The 17,858-nt window shown below is 37.0% G+C and overlaps 1 protein-coding gene across 3 annotated transcripts in view; it reads right to left on the bottom strand.

Annotated features, from left to right (window-relative positions):
* The window catches only part of LRMDA (leucine rich melanocyte differentiation associated), a 983,368-nt gene that overhangs the window by 186,266 nt on the left and 779,244 nt on the right, over nt 1-17,858 (bottom strand). The window lies entirely within an intron of this gene.

Here is a 17,858-nt window from a genome sequence, read left to right as displayed (position 1 = left end):
TATTCATAAAACGTTTATGAAACACAATGTAGAAAGCTGACTTCACTTCTAACACCTATCAATAAGAGCACTTTAAGCTAAGAAACCCCAACTTTCTGCCCACCCTCACCCCCACCCCATTAAAGGCTCACAAGGCACTCTGGTCAATAAAAGCAGTTGGAGATGTCCTTGATCTTTCTGTGGCTTTTATAAAAGCCAGATGGCCTGGCTCTGGAATATGTCATATAAAACTTCACAACATGAAGAATTAAGGAAGAGTTCAAAATTAACACAACGAAATTGCATAGTAATGAGCTTTCAAAAAATAAAATCATTTTTTCTGCTAGGAAATTACAAAYGCTGCAGACACTCAGGTAAGCACTATGAAAAATAGCAATGGGCTAAAATAGCATATKTCAGTAGTTCTGAGTGATAGATTTGAAAGACAGAAAAATACATAATCCAAAACTATTTTATCATTTAGTCAAATGCTGTCCAATATGTTTGCCAAGCACCGTAACACAGACTTTGAATCAGTTTGGTCCTGCTGGATACGCCCGCCCCTTACTCTCAAGGCTGAGTAAGCACCAAAAACACCACTGACATCATAGCAGAATCATCAATATTGCAGTAAGACAGCTAATAGAATTACGTTATGTGCTAATAGAAAAACTGTCYATAGGACTAGAGCAAGGAAAGAGTGGTAAGGAGTCATCTTCATGTGACTAAAACAAATCAAAATAATCCTTTGCGCACACACAAAGAAACCTGAGCATGCTTCTTGCATGTTAACTGTGATGCTGGCTCTCCAACATCCCTCTGAAGTATATATTTAAGCTGAAAGACTCCTCAGTCAAAAGCTCAGATTCAGTTCCTATTTCATCCTATGCCTGTTTACCCCCAAAGCACTTTCAGGGGCTGTATTTTGCTTTGTATTTGTTCAGCACATTAACAAAAAAATCGCATACCTTTCTCATGCTATCAAAAAATTATTTCATAATTACTCCCAAGACAGAGAGCTTATTTTGATTCTTTTATTTACTTTGYAGTTCTGTTACATGTCATGCATTGGTGTCGTGTTTGAATTTCATTCCTGCCCTGCAGCAATATCCCATGTCATTTTCTCTAAGATCTTGTGATGGTTATTGAAGATTTTGTTTTCAGAGAAAACATTAACCCTCAGTTTTGAAGAACTGCTTGAGGTGGAAAAAGAATTTGAATTACACCCTGCTAAAACTGTCATCAAAGTGAATTATTACTGTTTACAGTTGTGTCCATTAATTTTACCTGTATCAGTCCATGTAGATAATGCACATAAAGATGCAACGCACAAAGAGAGATTCTGTAAGAGGTGGGGGGGGGAAGAGCAATTAGAAATGCCAGGATTAATGTTGCTTGTGGGTGTAATTGAAATGTTCTTTGTTCAACTACTCTCCATATGAAGACAATACCAGCAAATCTAGTGGCAGAGTACAGAATAGAACCCTTTTCTCCTGGGTAAGGCCCTGAAATACAAGATGACAGTTCCCTTGGCTCTGCGGTAATCTATTACATTTACTTTCTATCCTCATGTGCGTCATGCTTAGACCTAGCAAAATAAGAATTGAGTCACATAACTATGTATTGCACATAACATGCAATGCACACAAGAAGAAAAAAAATAATGAAAGGAAGCTATTTCTAATATTGCACAAGTATTGAGTGCTTAATTTTGTCACCTAAAAGATATTTAGTCCCTGGATTAAAACAAGTGCAGTTACATGAAATAATGCCATTATACTGCAAAGGTTGACTAACAACCGTGGCCATCAGTACCTTGATAAGCAGAGCCAAGAGGTGCTTCACTTTTTTAGACCAAAGTCCTAGTGAAGGGCTTGCACACCCTTCCTAATTGTTACCTTGATATTTTGTATAACATTTGAGCTGCCAAGAAGAAGTATGATTTCTGCTACTGTTACATTACCTCCACTGCCTCCTCATATCCAGAATTTGTAACAAAACATTCCACAAGTGCTCTTAAAGTATTATCCCCAAACAATTTGTTTCATAATCCAATCACTTGATAAGGATAAAACTAACCATACAAAACATCTATGTAGGAATAAAATTGAAGAACGAACTCTGTGCCAAGCTTTGTCACCCTGGAATCCAACAACAACCTGAAGAGGCGAGCGTGCTGTGACTGAAATGGCAGGTTTTCCCAAATCGACAAGGTATCTCCCRCCCGTGCAATCTGAATACTGATCAGACCCAACCAACAGAAAAGTCAGTAATGCAGCTTTTTTTCACCATGATCCCAATACTGAAACAAGCCCGTCCCATTGCACACCTGTGCGTGGACGGGACCACTGAAACGGTTGCCCAGAGCTCTTGAGGAGGTGGCAGCTCAGCTACCAGCGCCACCAGGATAACCCACCACATCTCCTGACACGCTCTGTCTCTTGGCAGAGCCCTCAGAAGACACAGTCATAAACCAGCTGGTCACTGGTCAGGTTCATCCCAGCTACTGCTGCCAGTTTTCCGTTGTGCACAACTTGCGAGTACAGAAGAGAGAACRCAGGCTGCAAGAGCCAGCGCTAGACAAGCGGGCTGGATCCGCGGGTTCCCTTGCATACCCCCTGGGGTGGACTGATAAATCATGCTTAAAGCCTTTCTTCAACATACACAAGCCACAACTCTCAGTATGCTTCACTATGTAAATCTGGCAACATGAAAACAGAATCCTCTGCTCTAAATCCAAAATACAATTACACATGTCCTAACAACGCCATACATAAGTCAATAAATTGATAACACTAACAGTTACAAGTGATAATGATTTAGAAAGGAGGAGATATTTCATCTTCAGTCATGAAGAGCTGTATCAATGTTTGCAATTAGCTTTGGGAGAACATGACAGGATATTCTTGGTATTAGCATCTGACGGAGGGGATTATTTTTCCCTTTGGTATTGAGGGTTGTAGCTGTCATCTATTTGTATAATCCAAAGAAGTCACCTGCATCTCGGGAACATAAAGTATTCTTTTTCATCTATTTATAAATGATCAGCTGATATCCTTCTGTTTTCCAGATTTTACATCTTTATCTCATGTAAGTATAAACCCTCAATATAACCTTCGTGTAAGAATTAAAAAGTCATTAAGTGGTTTTAGCTATAGTTCTTAGTGCTTTTGACCACAAGGTAGGGTGTTTTCTTTTCTTTTCAATTCCACTGTCCAAAAACATCTGTATCTTTCATTTCTTTGTTGTCTCATACGACTGTGTATGCTCTTAAATGAGGAAACTGATAAAAAGGAAACAAAAACCCACTACTAAAAGGAGTGCTATGAAAAAATATGACAATAAAAACTAAATGATTGATTTTAATTACTTAAATTACTTGCTTTGGGAATGTGTTTTTCTTAACAATTAGTTGGTTCTATTCTTTTAATTTTCTTTCTTTGCAATTTCATACAGAGTTTAGTATACTAATATTCACAATGAAACGTATTAAATGCATAATGCTCATTTCTTGTGAAATACTGCAAATAAGAACAATACTGATAAAGTTACAGGAAATGCAGGTGCACACACCAGCATAATCAATAAATTTAAGGAAATGTTTTCAAAACCTTCCATGTAACTTAGGAGGGTCAACTCCCGTTTCTAAAAGTCCTATTTGGACATTTGAAAAACTGCTTTTAACTTTCAATGGGACTTAGACTTGCAAATCATTTTTTAAAATGCAGTTTGGATMTAGTCTACACTGGAAAATTTCCACTCCCTCAGGAAAAGCCTCCTCTTTTCAAGAACTTAGGCCAGCAATTTGCTCTGAAACTGCTATGCTTTTGGAATATGTATGCTGCTGGCTGCGTTTGCTCTTACCATATATTCTCACAGAACCCGCTATCATCTTAGGCCACTGCTTCCGATACTGTACCTCTTCTAGACATTTTTCAGAGATATCTCTTGGATGACAGACTAAGATGTTCAGAAATGACTACTGTGTAAGATGTCAATGCTTTAATTTTTAGAGTAAAATTATGGAACAATCTTGCACAAACCTCATTTTTAACCATTTTATTCAAGCTGACTTAAAATGATATTTAAAGGATGGTAAAGGAAAAAAAGGATATTGAAAAGAAAAAAATTTAAAGGATAAGAGAAAACAAATATAATATTTCCAAGCTTCAGTAGTGTTCCTCTCCTATAAACATAAAAACCAACAAAAATTAACCTATATATTTGTAACATCGATGTTTACACTGTAGACCAGTGCCTGTGGGAGCTATGAAAAATAAACCAATAAAAAAAGAGATTGAATTATTTGCTGTGGAAATACAATTTTCACAAAATATACCTGATTTTGTAAGTTTTTTCTCGTCTCAAAATTTTATATAGAATTTAGCATATTCACATTCACAGCAAAAGATTAACATGAAAAAATTTAACAGCACTGATGCAGGCACTGTAGTCTGAAGTTAATAATTCATTAAATATACAGCATAATAGCTAGACAAGATATTTTTATATTTATTATTTATTTTCAAGTTACTGTCTTTCTTAGTTTACAAAAATCCAAGCTCCTCTGTTAACACTTTTCCAGAGAAAATTCCCTCCCAAGTGCTTTACTTAAAGGAAAAGAGCAAAGAGCGAAAGAAAAAAAAAATCACAAACCCACAAACCTCAGAAAAGGACTGAAATGGAAATGCTGCAATTCWTTATAAAACCAGACAGAGGCAAGAGCCTCCATTGGGTTCAGAGGGCTCTGAATCACTTCTTTGCTGTAGATTTCTCCTTCCTATAAGGTTCAGATTCACTAAAGGGATTTGATTACGTTTTTACACTTCTAATGGATAACCCATTAAATTTTATACAGAAAATTCCCCTTTGAATCAATGATGAAGTATAACCAAACAATATATACAATAAACATAAAAATATAGCTATCTGATTTCATTGACTCAAAGAGCTCAGTAAGCAGTTTTGATACACAATGGTACAAACTGGCCTGATTTATTATCTCATCCATGAAATCCATAACGGCAAAGGGGCAGAAGGAATTTAATACTTAYTACATTCAACATAGGATGATTCTGTAGTCAAGGAGTATAAAATCAACACCTCAAATAATTTATAAATACATGGAGTATGTCACATGAAAAAAACACAAAATCAAAAGYTATACTCCATCACTTGTGCTTAGAGGGTTTTCCTCTAGTTTTCATTAAAGAAATGCTGTTGTTTTTCAGCTACAGTTCCCACACAAAATCAACGTTTTCTTTAATTTGCAAGTACCATGTTTTAATTAAATAAAATTACCTATCGTCAAATGACTGCATGACTTCGTGGGCTGAGCATCATTACCCCAGTCTATTAGGGGTTGTGTTTTTTTTGGTTGCACTAATACATAAATGACTATCCATGTTAATACCCCATGGCTTAAAGATTWAAAAAAAAAAAGTTTTTAAAAAACCTTCTATCATTATGATGCAAGGAAAGTCACTTTCTTAAAAAGATTTTGAAGAGAAAAGATTAAGATGTTAAATTCTGAAGCAGTAACTGAATGACAGAGGAATAGGTTTTGCCCAGYATGTATTGCAAAAAAGAACCAACTGTGCGATTTAAAACAAAACTACTTGCTGCTGAATTTCCTGACTTTCAAACACATTCAGAAGCAGAAATATCAAGAACTTCCTKCACTCCCAGGCCAGCCTCCACCTTTAAATGATTGAAGACATTTTTCATAATTGAAATTCATGACAGAAGTACATCTACAAGTTTACTCAAGCATGAGTTACCAAAGGGGAGGGACAGGTAGATTTAGAAGTCCTTCCCAACCTTTGTTTTTCTTTAATGTAACAAGACAACAATGCAAGAATAATTTCTTTAGGTTATTTTAGTCACGCATAACGAACCTCACAATCTACAGAGAAATAGACCCTGTCAGCATCCTGCTGATACAGAGCTTGAAAAGCACATGTATAACTCGGGCCTCCGTGACAATAATGAACGAATGATTCTGCACAGTGCAAGATCCTGGCAAACAAGCTATTCACGGGAGATACAACACCTGGGCGACAATCAAGGCAACAGCAGGAGAATCTTGCATTTTTCACAACTGTTTCCTATTTGACCACTTTGATAGGGATCAAAAGTTAAATTCCAACAATCAAATCTTTTGTTTTCAAACTGAGAAATATTCKATAGTCTTCCTGGGAACACGATGAAGGAATAGCTTAAAGCAACTGACTGCTCCACAAACATTGAATTTAGGGGGGAAGCCAGAATCATCTTACTGATCACGAGCAATGTCACAAGTGCCAGAGTCCCAAACTGAGATCGCACCACCACCATATCTCCAGATCCAATTTCTGGTTTTACAGAACAGCCACTGAATGCTCAAACTCTATTGCTAAAAAGTTTTCCAGCTTTACTTTTTGTAGGGAAAAAAGAAACTCAGATGACAAAAATAACCTTTAAAGTTTTAGAAAAAAATGTATTTTTTACTGTTATGATGAAAACACATTCATGAATTTATACTTCTTAGGTCCTTCTGCATGTGAAGAAGTGCCTTTTGAAATGTGACAAGTGACAAAAACAAGATACTAAAAATTATAGGATGGAGTTACAAACTACATGGAAATAACTTCTTTTGTAGAAATTATTTGTATGTGTGTGTTTTTTTTTTTTTTTTTTGTACCTCAGTAACAGTATTGTTAATAGTTCACATTAACCCTTTCAGGTATTCTGGAACCAAAAAGTAGCAAACATCTTTCCTGAGATCAGTCTGCACGTCTAGCTATTTGAGTAACTGGGAAAATAGTAATTCCTAAGTGTACTTCAAAAAATTTCTCATGCAAGTAACTGATTTGAAATTGATAAGAAGAATAGAGAGTGAGAAAGAGAAGACCATGCCTCTGGATCAAAAGATGTAGCAGAACAGAGGGGCAATTCTAAAACTGTTGAATTAGTTCTGTCCTTCAACCTTGCATYGTTCGTTAGCCTGTCAGTTCACAGAACCCTTCTCCTTTTGCTTGAGATCTCTCGGATGGCTAAACCGAAGCTGGCTAATTGCTGCTGACAGAGACACAGTCACAGGATTAATCCCTGCTAGTACCAATGAGAGTGGAAGTCGGTACTTCCACACTGCTCTCACATCTCTCGAGAAACAGACGTCGAGTACTTTTAACTCCACGTCCTCRTTTCTCCAGCCTTCACCAAGGCATAAAAGTAACAGTCAGAGAACCGGTAACACTTTTCCTATTTCTCAGTGGTCATCTACTCAGTTTGGCTCAAGGCAAGCGGGGTTACAAGTTATCAGCTACCAAGACGACAGCGTGAAGAAAACAACATGAAAATATYTTCACATTGGAATAGAAGACAACATCGTTTGCCGTCAGGTAGAGAATAAAGCATTCCCAAAGGAAGGTAGATATGGAGAAGGATGTAGAAAGATGACAATCAATTAATAATGTCAAGAGAGATGAACAAAAAAAAGAACTGAGATTCCTGACAGTCAACACTGGTCTTGTCCTCATCCAAGAGGGAAAACTTTTATTTGGAACCAGTTCAGAAGAACTAGGAAGCTGAAGGTAAGGAAAATGCAGCTGTCAAAACATACCTACTGACTTGCAGAATAAAGAGATATGTRCAAAACTAAAAATGTCCAACACACAAGTCTAGAATCTGAAATGTAGAAAGAAGAATATTTTTCTCCTGATTTCTAGACATATTTTGTTCATTAAGAAACATGTTATTCAATAACCATCTGTAAACCAATAATATTACAATATAGGCATGCATTATACTACACTATCTCTACCATATACCCATATGGTGGCCACTTGAAGCAATTTAACTTTTACAGACAATTACTCGAGATAGCACAGTAGCTTCATATGGTAGATACAGTGGTGGAGCCTACGACACTGTCACATAGCAACTGATGATGTTAAACAGCGGGCCATCCACCTCCCTTCCTCCAGATGTTGAAAGACAGGCGTAAGAGTTGCCACAGTAACAGCATCAATTGAACCACTGAGCTTCTCCAAACATACCCACCTTGTCATTTCCAGGACTAGTGTGGAAATGTTGCTCAGCTGACCACTCGGAGCACAGTCTTCAACCTCAGGTGCCAGCAGGSTCAGTGAGCTCTGTGGGCTCTTTCCTTGACACACTCAGGGACAGTGGCTCAGGCTGGTGACCAGAGTTCATTTAATAGTTACAGTAGGAACATGAAAAATGTAAATCTTACAGAATTTCATACATTACAGCAAATAATGCCACAGTTTCCGTACGTATCTGAAGTTGCAGTTAAATAAGAATGCAGCATGAGAGAGMGCGCAAGCGAGAGAGGTATGCTTATCCTGTGCAGAGGAGAGTCTCCATAAAGAGTGGAGAAAAGAAACATCTCATGCACGTTACAAGATGTGCAGGTTATCGTTTTGCCCYTTGTGTTCGTCCACAAATTAGATTTCCCAAACTGAAGGGCTCAAAAGGCAAAAGACAATGACTTGTACTTGTTTGGGGAAAAAGGTTCAGTAGCTCAGTCATTCTCATCCAACTCAACCTCTCTTTAGTAAGTTACATTTAAAAATATATACGTATTTTTCTTGATTTGTTCATTTCAGCCCACTATAAAACAGCCATATGACTCTGTGCTGTAGAGAGTACGCTTAGAGCTTAATAGCCCACAACTATTTCTAAACAGGATAACTACTATTTTTACAAGGTTAGTCATCTAAACTTGTTGTAATTTTTTCATGCTAGTTCCTCAATAGCCTTGCATAATTCAGCATAGAAATGTACTTGTCAATAATTCTTTATACAATGRCTGCCTTAATGAAAACATATAGTAATCAAAAACATCAACTACATTCAACTCCATGTAATCAAGAAAGCTAAGAAACAGAGGGACACTTACATGAGATAAAGACTGAAAAGACTGGAACTGCTATACAGTCAATAAATAAAGTATACCTAGATATGTCATAAAGTATACCTAGATATGATATCTTTGGAATACAATAGCATTGAGGAATTTAATCTAAAGGAAAAGCAGATGGAATGTTAAAAACTCAGAACTAGCCTGGGAAACTAGTTGCAACTATATAAATATGGCTACTACGGTTATGGAATTTAAGTTCAAGTCAAAACAAGAGAGGACATCAATATGATAATGAAATAATCAGAATTATGTTAAAGAAGCCCCCCACACACACCTTGCCCCAATGAATATTTATTCTTTTGTCCTTTAYAGAGTGAGGACTTTCTCCTCTCCTGTTCTCCAGACCAGCAGCATCAATGATTCTCTAGGCTCAAAAATACAACTTGCTCCCTCAGGAGAAGTCTGAGTCTTTTCATCCCTTGCAAAAGTTGTTTTTTCTTCTTTTCCCTGTTCCTTCCAGCAGTATCCCCAAGTCTTTATTCCTGCTGCAAACTYCCTGTTCACTGGCTGTCTTGCTCCCTGCCTGATGCAGCTGACACTCAGGAGGGATCGCCCATGAGCAAGCTCTGTTGCTTTCAGGGAAAATCCGGTCTCTCACCACCTCTAGAGAGTCCCACCTAACCAACAACGAGGGCAGCACTCCAGAGAGGATAAGCAAGCAGCCTTCCTCTCTGCAGTTCAGCCACACAGTTTTTTAAAGAACAGAATATACAGTTCACATAGACCAGATTCAAAATAAAGCCACTGAACAGCTCAGTCATCCACTAGATTGGTCATATTTTCCAAAAGGGAATACACATTTTAGTTCATGAACTTCAAATGTGTCAATATTATTCTTCATTATTTATTGGTGAAAGTCTAGCGTCCTTAGGAGACTCTGCTCTTCCAGTAGGCTCTTTCAAATAGTTTTTAAACTTCACAGAAACACTGCTCCYAGACAGTCACAAAGCAATACAAGTCGTCTCGCCTATCTTCGCTAACACGCAGGTGAAATTTTATTTCGTTTGTACTGCTAATGTCTGAAAGGTCACAATTCTGGTATGAAATGCTTACATACAATKTATATATGACCAAATAGCACTGAAAAAAAAAAATGCGCTTCATTAACTTTGTGGACTGAAGCTCACTAAAAAAATGCATTAGGAAAGGATAATGAGATAATAGCCACCAAACAAAATGCAGCAAAATAGTATATTTATGATAAAAGAAAATCCAAGGAAGTTTTTTCAAGCAAGYAGACACAGATCCAAATCCAGATGCATCAAGGTCATTAGCAACACTTCCATGGATTTTATCAACTATTGAATTGACCTCAYAGTTTTTCTTTGTAAGTGTCTAACATTTTGCTATAATTTTCAACTGAATCTAAARATGAATAGTCAGATGAATTCTTAATGCATTATGAAAACACTCTRTTGTCTTGCTTCTATACTACTTTTTTTCTCTCGAGTGGTTGCAGGGTGGGGAAAGGGGGGAAGTCAACCAGCAAATCATCCACAAAGACAAAGCAYGCATATTTGCAACTGGTGATTTGTTGCACCAACTGTACTCGCCCCGAAGGCCCAGTCTGTTAACAGTCTTAACCACATCTACCACAGGAGTCACTCTTGTAATTTACACCTCAGGGCACAGATCACAAGGTTTCCTCAGCAAAACACTAATTGACATCACATGAATGTGATTAGCATCTTCTCATTGACATGCAGGATGTATAACAAATTTTAAATGGCATTTTTATGTAGTGAAAAACTGAGTGATATTAACACAAATTTCTTATCTCAGTGTATTTAGTGACACCTTCGAAAAATTTGCATTTAATTCTACAGAAAATGGGTCATACCTATCTACCAAGCAGACATTAAAATAGCTGCTAGAGTGCTWTAACTTACATGCTTGTTTTTCAGCTTTTGTAACTTTTTTTGTATTTTCAAGAATTAAATTCCTTAAATTAATCAACGAACATTAAACTGCTTTCTCTGCATTAAAGTCTTTGCTATTTTATAATAACATCTTGATCTCATTTCAGAGAAGAATGACGGATTGAGAATTTATGAAAAACTCTTTAGCAAAAATTGCCAGCAACCAAACTGAGGAAACAAGCAAAACTTAACAGGCACCAAAAAGAGGAAGGGTCTTACAATACATATGCATAAAGGTCCAAGTTCTAATTTCAGGTACTCAACATGACAATTCAAAAAAGTWATATCCTTGGAATTTTTTAAAATGGCTCTCTAAAGTGCTCTCCAAAGTCTGTAAGGCGAACTGATTGCTCAATTATGACAAACTTTGAGTGAATTTTATGATCAGACATTATAGTCACAACTACAGTGACATGCCCCAGGCCTACATACAAGAAAAAAAGCTGCAGCAAAATAACTCCTAAGTAATGCTCTAGAATGTGGAACAGTTGAAAACTCGTAATTTGTTTCTCTAAAYGAAGGTATCTGTCTTATGGGGGACTCTAACAAACATCAGCTCCTTCCTATCAAATTACCATTAAGCTACGGTCTCTCTGACGCATGCAAATGCGGAGTACATCGCTCACTTCCAGCTACCCCAACAGACTTGCACACATGAACAGGCAGATCAGACTCCAAGGGAACATAAGCTTTTATGCATCAGTCAACAACTAACTGACGAGGTTAAGTAGAAACTTTACCCAGGGGCAGGAGATTTCAATAACTGTCCTCTGTGGAGCTGCTTTGAGTCTCCAGTCCGGAGTTGGCTGGGATCTGACGATGTGAAACAACTACGCAAGGCAAACATCCTACCCACCTCTCGGTTTGTGCACATGCTACACTAACCATTTACCTACCTCCACCGACTGACAGGTCTGTAAACTCTCCAACATCGATTTTATGAAGACATATTCAAATCAGAAAGGTTTTAGACAAGATGCTAGTTAGAACCTAAAAGAATAAACAATCTGGTGCAAATAAAATAGTAGATATGAAATAGCTGCTGTAACTCTAAGCAAGGCCAAGACTGAGGCCTCTCCTCAAACACACAAATGATGTAGTTAAAAATTAACACRTTCTTTCTATATTTAAATTTTCAGAAGTGTCTCTCACTGTTGCCAATTTATATTTTAAAAAGCAAAGTTAAAATATTGCTAATGTAACCCAGACATATGTTGGATTTCAAGAAACACAGTCTTATCTACAGCTAAATATTTATGCAATGTATCTAACACTGACAACGAGCAGCCTACAAAGCTTTTTATAAGACATGCTTAGCAGCAATAAATGTTAAAGAGTAAACCTCAGTTTAAAATATTTTTAAAAGCCTTTGATTTGCTTTTAAATATAAGTTCCAATATCAAGGGTCACAAATGATAGAGCATTTACACTCAGTTTTCATGCTTGTCTTTCAACAAAAGCAGTCCTTTTTCATTAACACACACACACACACACCATAGTTCTGTACAAATTATATTTTAATTTCAATCTAGGTCAAACATATACTGGAGCAGATTACTGCTCCATTTACAATTCCGTTGACAAATGGAATTTACAGAAACAAATTTGGGAGGTCTTTCAATTATAGTTAACTACCACACAACCACTTAATACTGTCAAAATATGCAAGACTACAGTAGATTTGTATAATAAGGATTGTTTTTTTCAATAGTGCCAAACTGGATCAACTTTTCTGTTGTTCTAATTTTTAAGCAAAAGACAGGTTTAAAAGAACACATAATAAAAAAAAAGGATTACAGGAACATGAGTAAAATTTGCTTAATAATTAAAAAAAGAGCTACATAGTAAACTGCTAAGCTCACATGAAAAGCATTTATTACATTTTAGAGTACAATATTTATTCTCTATAGACCTGATCCAAGATCCCACAAAATGGATGTTTATTGCATCAAACCCCACCCTCTTAAATAGCATTTAAACTATTATTTCATGAACATCAAAAMAAATTCAATAAAGATGAACTGAGTTGATAAAAAGTGCAGAAAACTTTTAAATGATACAAAGGTCTCTCTGTCTTCAAGGACCAAGATACAAATCAACCCTTTTCACCTACTGCTGGAATATGAACGGAAGAATAGTCTGGCATCTTCTAAGCACAAGCATGAGAAAGATTACTACTGTGTTCAGTGAACCCTTGCCCACACATATACTGAGACCCTCAAGGGAAAAGTGGGTCACAGTCTAATCATAAAAAACACTCCAACTTGCACAAGAAAACATTTTATTACCCTTTAAACTTTTATTTTTGCAGCTGCAAAACAGCTTTATTAAGAGAGATAACATATGTGATCATCTGCCATCTTGGTAGTGCCTGTGCAGTATTACGCTGTTAACACCCCTCCTCTCAGAGATATGTTACTAAAATGGATACTCACTTCTAGGAACCTCCTATCCCACGCTGTCAGTCAAAAGAGAACAGCCAGTCATCAGTAGACACAGATACATCTGACGAACTCACTGACCCTCCAACAATTTAACACTTTCAGAGGTATATACAGCATATTAAAGGATTTTAGTAGATTTAGTTGTTACTGCAAGCTAAAAAGTCTTAACAAAAAAGGAAGAATTAATAAAGCTATCTATGAGCCAGTTACAGAACCCAAACTCACAAAGACAAGCATTGGCCTTGATGTTATCCTTGGAATATTTGTTTAATAAGAACCTTCAAATAAAACAAGTCCTAAACATAGAACTATGTTAACAGTGTCCTTTGCATTGCTTTCCAAAGAAAAGATGATTTTTAGAAGAAAACAAGCATATTTATGTTACTAGAATGTTGTAATGGCCTAACAGAGTTAGGTGAACAATTTCATTCTACCTTTAAATCCCAGCCTTGTATCTGCACAGTGAAATTAAAACTGATTCTTATTGAAAACTCTAGGTATTTCTGAAAAGAAAAAAGAACAAAAATTAAGAGTAGCTGGCCCCTCCACAGTCGAAAATCTCACAATCTCAGAAGCGTATACCTGCAAAACACTGAATATCCCTTTCTGCCGTACACTAACCTCCATCTCCTTTAAAAGCCAACAAAAATACGTTCACCTTGCCACATGCTTAAAAGGTCAATTGACTGGGCATATTTTACACAAGGGTAAGAAGCTGAAAGGCCCTTCCTTGTCTTTCACCCCTCTCCCCTTTTTATATTAAGGTCAATCTAATAAACATAATTCATACAAGGTTCCTACTGTTCGAGTCTCACTTCTGGTGTTAAATCATTTGTTAATCTTGCGCATTTTGTCTGCACTTTGTTCACTTAATCCATAACTTTAATTGAAATTAGTCCGTAACTGAGAACAAAAGGGCTTCTCTGAGAAAGAAAGAGACTGTGAATGTATGTAGCAGCTAAGTACAACTACATGGTAAGGCTGATTTTTCTCACACTTCAAAGCTAGAGATCCCCAAAGAAAAGCACCCTGGCTATGCAGGGAAAAATGTAAGGACACATAACACCATAAAGGATACATATATTCCGTCTGACTTACTTAAATTGAAAAAAACATAAGTGTGTTTATAAGAATTGCTTTAGCTTTTGTATTTATCAGTGTCCTCAATCTTACCTCCATTACAGCCCTGACAGAGTAATTAATTTCAGTCAATCAATCATTTAACAAAAACTCACAGGTGACCTCAAAATAACACATAATCCACCAAGAACCAGTCACAACAACAATCTTCAAATTCCCTTGGAAAGGAAAATTAAGTCAGCTATGTGTGGCTCGGGGCAACCTAAGCTGTAAATCTCTCTTTTCTGATCTCTTCATACAGATGAAAGAGTAGTGCCGCTCTGGATTACGCAGAACAATTAAGTGTTCTGAAAACTCAAGGAATCAGCTTTCAGACAGCCTTAATCATTAACAATTAACCGCATCTTTTGCCATCCTGTATTAGTTCCACCAATGCTACAAACACTCCAGAACTACTTCAAGCAGCCAATCTCTTACATTCATGTTTATGGATCATATAAGGCCACTAATATTTGTTGACTCAAATAGAAATCACTTACCAGTGTGAAAAAATAGCCAACTTCTCCCTCCACTGCATACCTTGAAAAAGGTGGAGCTGATTTTGAATGCTTGAGTAGGCTGCTACTAGTGTGAACGCATAGAAAGGAGATGTGAATTTCATGGCTTGCTCTGCCAACCACTCAGAAAATATAGGGATTTAAATTACTGTTTCCTTTTTTTAAAAAGTATAAACTTGTTGTGCTGTCCTTAAAACTAGGAGACATTATCTTTACGCTAGATCTGCTATGCTGGTGGGTCACTGAAGATTGACTGCCTGCTTTTTCCAGCTGGCTCACAATAGCCTTTCCCTTGAAACTTCCCACTACTGCACTACTCTCAACATGAGTGACAGTGAAGATATTAACAAAGACAAGATACCATCAGCTGCCAGAATATTACCATTATGAGGTTGATCTAGAGAAAGGATATATACATTGTGGTAAAAATGCTCATGTCTTTTCTACACTACAACTCTCATCATTGCTACCACTAAAGGAGCTTCACCAAGGAGAAATTTTATGAAAAACCTTAGTGTAGATAGCCGCTCTGAGTTGCGACAAGATATATAGTAAGTCGTAACAGTCCAGAAAATGTGAAGCTCCTGAAATACAAAAGGCTCAGCAGTGTAAATCCAGGAAGATAAACTGACTGTAGTTTATAATTCAACCAGGCAATGCAGTTGTTAGCTAGACTCAAAGCCTTAGTAAAATTTACTTTTATTTTTAATTACTCAGACCAGAGCACCTTGTACTCAAGGGCACCAAGCTTTGATTTAGGGACTTTAAAATCCTGTCCTCATATTCCCTAGTAGACAAAAACTGCTGGCAGCAAAGCTATCACAGCAAAGTTAAAACCAAAGAAACTGCTCTGAAACAACAGCAACAGAGGAAATCAAATCTGATGAAAGAGAGGGACCCACATTCCAAGAATGCTATTATATCAGGAAGCAAGTAACTGCATTGCTGTGAACTCAAAAATACAAAATAGGTAAAAATATACTATAAGCAGATCAAAAACAGCAGAGCAAAATAACACCTTATTAGACCAATTGATATAGTTACCAAAACTGGACAAATCTTTGGATGTGCTCACCATTCTTCAGATCTGAAGCAGAATCAGCAACATTTGAGCCACACATTAGTTGAGAACAGCTGCTCCAAGTTCAGCTAGATTGCGAAAGTCAATGAGACAATCTAGAGAAAAGATAGTTAATGCCTGTGGAGCAGAGAGGAATGTTAACAAGCAGAGGCTACCTGGCACACACGAAAGCGAGAGAGAGAGAGAGAGAGAGAGAGAGAGAGAGATTCATCAGTCTGAACACAGTATGGCCTTGAATATAAGGCAAGTGCCACTTATCAAGAATAGAAACACAAATTGAGAGAATACATATGCTAACATTAATCCACATATACAAACAGACACACACACCTGTGTCCCATGCAGCTTTACTGTAGAACTAAACCGCTCACAGTCTGGAGTCCCTAGTRCCATACCCAGGGCTCCTGCCACCTTACAGGATGCTCTTGACTCTGCCAAGCTACTCCGAAGATGTGAAAAGATACAGCCCAAATTTTAACGTGACCATGCCAGAAATCCAGCCCTACAGTCTACTCAGACCTACAAGGTTTGTGCAGGGTTTCCTTGGTTTTTTTTCTTTTTTGGTTTGAAGCAGACCAGTATTGCCCTTTCCCAGGATGCTCTTCAAATGTGTTTCTACTTTGTAATCACAGCAACTCAACCTAGAAAAGATGCAGTAAAAAATCACATATAAAAGTGGAGGAATCTTTTATACACTGTCAGAAACTAACTTTTGTACTGACCAAGAGTTCTGTATTTGAGTATAGTAAAATGGCTGGTGTTTACTCGACAGAAACAGGTGATTCCTTTTAAACCGAGACAGGTGGCAATAAAGCATTTGAGCTGCTGACTGCTCCTTTCTCCATTGCAGCCACAAACTGTTGGTATCTTGATAGTCATTAACCACTTCTAATGCCTCAATGAATCAGCCATGCTGCAACAAAAAGTGAAAACTACCACTTTGTTTCTCCATAAATGTAGATTGTAATACCCAAGATAGAAATAAACTAAGCAGGGCTGCTAGGCTGTACTTCTGAAAATTAAGTACTTCTGAGATGACTGTGAAAATTCCTGCCACCTGTATTTTAACTCAGCTGTTGTACTTCTCTTTGCACCTGTGTCAAAGACAGACTTTTGTTTTATCCCAGTTTTGAGATTTGTCAGCAGCATTTTCCAACATATCTAAATCTTATTCACAGAAAAAAATTATTTCTTTTAAAATAGCCCATCAAATGATTAATCTCTACTGTTTCAGGGTAATACTTAAACCAAAAAATGTGAAAAATATATATGCTGCAAACAGCAGTATGAGGGATACTGTATTCTCAAGACCAACTGTAAAAGACAGGAAAACGATGAGAACTAAATTGTCTGAGCATTTGAAGCAGTATCTCTACCCAATAACGGGACTGAATTACGTGGACAAACCTTGACAGAGAGGGAAGATTCTTGTACCATCTCTGCAGTGTACAGAACACCAGCTGCCAGGAGCCCATCTTGCTTGTCTGACTCACAATAAAAACAGCTTTAATGTAGTAGACAATTAATATTCCACACCTCGGGCTACACATTATTTTTGATTTATAAGAATTCTCCTGGATATGGGCAAATGAAACAATACTAGCATCTCATAACTATATAAAAGAGGTCTGTTTAATAAATATTACATTATCTGCAGTTATTTTTAACAGATGCACATTGTGTTAATAAAAACTATACAGAGCATAAGATTAAACAATGTGTTTTGTTATACTGACAATAAATTCCTTTTAATAATAGGTCATATTACACAAGAGCCATTGGTATTATTGGATTGTTCATATTTTAGGATTCCTGGCAGCCAGGAAGCAATAAATTTACTTTTTTTCCTTCTATCCAAAGGAGGGAGGA

Source organism: Rhea americana, unplaced genomic scaffold (assembly GCF_003343005.1).
Source record: "Rhea americana isolate MKP2758 unplaced genomic scaffold, rheAme1 scaffold_36, whole genome shotgun sequence".
In the NCBI taxonomy this organism is placed as follows: Eukaryota; Metazoa; Chordata; class Aves; order Rheiformes; family Rheidae; genus Rhea; species Rhea americana.
Note: the sequence above shows the minus strand (reverse complement) of the source record. Positions and strands in the feature narration are given on the sequence as shown.